The following is a 5,000-nucleotide window of genomic DNA, read 5'->3' as shown; positions in this document are numbered from 1 at the left end:
GGTGCCCAGGGGTTGACATTGGATGGCGGGTGCCCAGGGGTCGAAATCGACTGGCGGGTGCCCAGGGGTTGACATTGGATGGCGGGTGCCCAGGGGTTGACATTGGATGGCGGGTGCCCAGGGGTCGAAATCGACTGGCGGGTGCCCAGGGGTTGACATTGGATGGCGGGTGCCCAGGGGTCAAAATCGACTGGCGGGTGCCCAGGGGTTGACATTGGATGGCGGGTGCCCAGGGGTCAAAATCGACTGGCGGGTGCCCAGGGGTTGAAATTGACCAGGGGGAGAGCGCCTGCCATAGCCGAAATAGGAGCGCTATGGGCGGCCTGCCTCAGCAGATTTGGCCCCCCAAATCCTGGTTCTCAAAAATTTTCAAAGTCAACTTTTTTCAAAATATTTTCAGAGTGCCACTTCCCAGGGGGATTCTCGCCTGCCATAGCCGAAATAGGAGCGCCATGGGCGGCCTGCCTCAGCACATTTGGCCCCCCAAATCCTGGTTCTCAAAAATTTTCAAAGTCAACTTTTTTCAAAATATTTTCAGAGTGCCACTTCCCAGGGGGATTCTCGCCTGCCATAGCCGAAATAGGAGCGCCATGGGCGGCCTGCCTCAGCACATTTGGCCCCCCAAATCCTGGTTCTCAAAAATTTTCAAAGTCAACTTTTTTCAAAATATTTTCAGAGTGCCACTTCCCAGGGGGATTCTCGCCTGCCATAGCCGAAATAGGAGCGCCATGGGCGGCCTCAGTGAGCACATTTGGCCCCCCCATCCTGGAGCGCCATGGACCAGGGGGAGAGCGCCTCTCTTTGGGGCTTGTTGCTGGCTGTTGGCGGGGCTCCATGGACCAGGGGGAGAGCGCCATGGACCAGGGGGAGAGCGCCTCTCTTCGGGGCTTGATGCCTGTTGGCGGGGCTCCATGGACCAGGGGGAGAGCGCCTCTCTTTGGGGCTTGTTGCTGGCTATTGGCGGGGCTCCATGGACCAGGGGGAGAGCGCCTCTCTTTGGGGCTTGTTGCTGGCTGTTGGCGGGGCTCCATGGACCAGGGGGAGAGCGCCATGGACCAGGGGGAGAGCACCTGCCATAGCCGAAATAAGAGCACTATAGGCGGCCGCCCTCAGCACATTTGGCCCCCCAATCCTGGTTCTCAAATTTTTTCAAAGTCAACTTTTTTCGAAATATTTTCAGAGTGCCACCTCCAGCGGGGGCTCTCGCCTGCCATAGCCGAAATAAGAGCACTATGGGCGGCCGCCCTCAGCACATTTGGCCCCCCCATCCTGGAGCGCCATGGACCAGGAGGAGAGCGCCTCTCTTCGGGGCTTGATGCCTGTTGGCGGGGCTCCATGGATCAGGGGGAGAGCGCCTCTCTTTGGGGCTTGTTGCTGGCTGTTGGCGTGGCTCCATGGACCAGGGGGAGAGCGCCATGGACCAGGGGGAGAGCACCTGCCATAGCCGAAATAAGAGCACTATAGGCGGCCGCCCTCAGCACATTTGGCCCCCCCATCCTGGAGCGCCATGGACCAGGGGGAGAGCGCCTCTCTTCGGGGCTTGATGCCTGTTGGCGGGGCTCCATGGACCAGGGGGAGAGCGCCTCTCTTTGGGGCTTGTTGCTGGCTGTTGGCGTGGCTCCATGGACCAGGGGGAGAGCGCCATGGACCAGGGGGAGAGCACCTGCCATAGCCGAAATAAGAGCACTATAGGCGGCCGCCCTCAGCACATTTGGCCCCCCCATCCTGGAGCGCCATGGACCAGGAGGAGAGCGCCTCTCTTCGGGGCTTGATGCCTGTTGGCGGGGCTCCATGGACCAGGGGGAGAGCGCCTCTCTTTGGGGCTTGTTGCTGGCTGTTGGCGTGGCTCCATGGACCAGGGGGAGAGCGCCATGGACCAGGGGGAGAGCACCTGCCATAGCCGAAATAAGAGCACTATAGGCGGCCGCCCTCAGCACATTTGGCCCCCCCATCCTGGAGCGCCATGGACCAGGGGGAGAGCGCCTCTCTTCGGGGCTTGATGCCTGTTGGCGGGGCTCCATGGACCAGGGGGAGAGCGCCTCTCTTTGGGGCTTGTTGCTGGCTGTTGGCGTGGCTCCATGGACCAGGGGGAGAGCGCCATGGACCAGGGGGAGAGCACCTGCCATAGCCGAAATAAGAGCACTATAGGCGGCCGCCCTCAGCACATTTGGCCCCCCCATCCTGGAGCGCCATGGACCAGGGGGAGAGCGCCTCTCTTCGGGGCTTGATGCCTGTTGGCGGGGCTCCATGGACCAGGGGGAGAGCGCCTCTCTTTGGGGCTTGTTGCTGGCTGTTGGCGTGGCTCCATGGACCAGGGGGAGAGCGCCATGGACCAGGGGGAGAGCACCTGCCATAGCCGAAATAAGAGCACTATAGGCGGCCGCCCTCAGCACATTTGGCCCCCCCATCCTGGAGCGCCATGGACCAGGGGGAGAGCGCCTCTCTTCGGGGCTTGATGCCTGTTGGCGGGGCTCCATGGACCAGGGGGAGAGCGCCTCTCTTTGGGGCTTGTTGCTGGCTGTTGGCGTGGCTCCATGGACCAGGGGGAGAGCGCCATGGACCAGGGGGAGAGCACCTGCCATAGCCGAAATAAGAGCACTATAGGCGGCCGCCCTCAGCACATTTGGCCCCCCCATCCTGGAGCGCCATGGACCAGGGGGAGAGCGCCTCTCTTCGGGGCTTGTTGCTGGCTGTTGGCGAGGCTCCATGTACCAGGGGGAGAGCGCCATGGACCAGGGGGAGAGTGCCTCTCTTCGGGGCTTGATGCCTGTTGGCGGGGCTCCATGGACCAGGGAGAGAGCGCCTCTCTTTGGGGCTTGTTACTGGCTGTTGGCGAGGCTCCATGGACCAGGGGGAGAGCGCCATGGACCAGGGGGAGAGCGCCTCTCTTTGGGGGCTTGATGCTGGCTGTTGGCGCGTGTCTTCGGGGCTCCACGGACCAGTGGGAGAGCGCCTGTCTTCGGGGCTTGATGATGGCCGTTTGCGGGACTCCATGGACCAGGGGGAGAGCGCCATGGACCAGGGGGAGAGCGTCTCTCTTCAGGGCTTGACCAGGGCTCCAATCTTCCCATTGAAATGAATGGCGGGTGACCAGGCGTCCAAATCCCCCATTGAAATGAAGGCCGGGTGACCAGGCGTCCAAATCCCCCCATTGAAATGAATGGCGGGTGACCAGGCGTCCAAATCCCCCATTGAAATGAAGGCCGGGTGCCCAGGGCTCCAATCTCCCCATTGAAATGAATGGCGGGTGACCAGGCGTCCAAATCCCCCATTGAAATGAAGGCCGGGTGCCCAGGGCTCCAATCTCCCCAGTGAAATGAATGGCGGGTGACCAGGCGTCCAAATCCCCCATTGAAATGAAGGCCGGGTGCCCAGGGCTCCAATCTCCCCAGTGAAATGAATGGCGGGTGACCAGGCGTCCAAATCCCCCATTGAAATGAAGGCCGGGTGCCCAGGGCTCCAATCTCCCCAGTGAAATGAATGGCGGGTGACCAGGCGTCCAAATCCCCCATTGAAATGAAGGCCGGGTGCCCAGGGCTCCAATCTCCCCATTGAAATGAATGGCGGGTGACCAGGCGTCCAAATCCCCCATTGAAATGAAGGCCGGGTGCCCAGGGCTCCAATCTCCCCAGTGAAATGAATGGCGAATGACCAGGCGTCCAAATCCCCCATTGAAATGAAGGCCGGGTGACCAGGGCTCCAATCTCCCCATTGAAATGAATGGCGGGTGACCAGGCGTCCAAATCCCCCATTGAAATGAAGGCCGGGTGACCAGGCGTCCAAATCCCCCCATTGAAATGAATGGCGGGTGACCAGGCGTCCAAATCCCCCATTGAAATGAAGGCCGGGTGCCCAGGGCTCCAATCTCCCCATTGAAATGAATGGCGGGTGACCAGACGTCCAAATCCCCCATTGAAATGAAGGCCGGGTGCCCAGGGCTCCAATCTCCCCATTGAAATGAATGGCGGGTGACCAGGCGTCCAAATCCCCCATTGAAATGAAGGCCGGATGCCCAGGGCTCCAATCTCCCCATTGAAATGAATGCCGGGTGACCAGGCGTCCAAATCCCCCCATTGAAATGAATGGCGGGTGACCAGGCGTCCAAATCCCCCATTGAAATGAAGGCCGGGTGCCCAGGGCTCCAATCTCCCCATTGAAATGAATGGCGGGTGACCAGACGTCCAAATCCCCCATTGAAATGAAGGCCGGATGCCCAGGGCTCCAATCTCCCCATTGAAATGAATGCCGGGTGACCAGGCGTCCATATCCCCCCGCCCCCCCCCCCCCCCCCCCCCATTGAAATGAATGACGGGTGACCAGGCAGGCGAGAGCCCCCGCTGCAGAGGCTCCAGAGGTGGCACTCTGAAAATATTTCAAAAAAAGTTGACTTTGAAATTTTTGGAGAACCAGGATTTGGGGGGGGGCAAATGTGCTGAGGCAGGCCGCCCATAGTGCTCCTATTTCGGCCTGGGCGCGCCAGAGCACCCCCCTGGAAGTGGCACTCTGAAAATAATTCAAAAAAAGTTGACTTTGAAAATTTTTGAGAACCAGGATTTGGGGGGGGCAAATGTGCTGAGGCAGGCCGCCCATAGTGCTCCTATTTCGGCCTGGGCGCGCCAGAGCACCCCCCTGGAAGTGGCACTCTGAAAATAATTAAAAAAAAAATGACTTTGAAAATTTTTGAGAACCAGGATTTGGGGGGGGCAAATGTGCTGAGGCAGGCCGCCCATAGTGCTCCTATTTCGGCCTGGGCGCGCCAGAGCACCCCCCTGGAAGTGGCACTCTGAAAATAATTCGAAAAAAGATGACTTTGAAAATTTTTGAGAACCAGGATTTGGGGGGGCAAATCTGCTCAGGCAGGCCGCCCATAGTGCTCCTATTTCGGCCTGGGCGAGCCAGAGCCCCCCCTGGAAGTGCCCCATTCATTTTCAATGGCCGGGTGACCAGGCGTCGAAAAATGCCATAGGAAATGAATGGGGCCCATTCATTTTCAATGGCCG

This window comes from Vanacampus margaritifer, unplaced genomic scaffold (genome assembly GCF_051991255.1).
Source record: "Vanacampus margaritifer isolate UIUO_Vmar unplaced genomic scaffold, RoL_Vmar_1.0 HiC_scaffold_37, whole genome shotgun sequence".
In the NCBI taxonomy this organism is placed as follows: Eukaryota; Metazoa; Chordata; class Actinopteri; order Syngnathiformes; family Syngnathidae; genus Vanacampus; species Vanacampus margaritifer.
Note: the sequence above shows the minus strand (reverse complement) of the source record.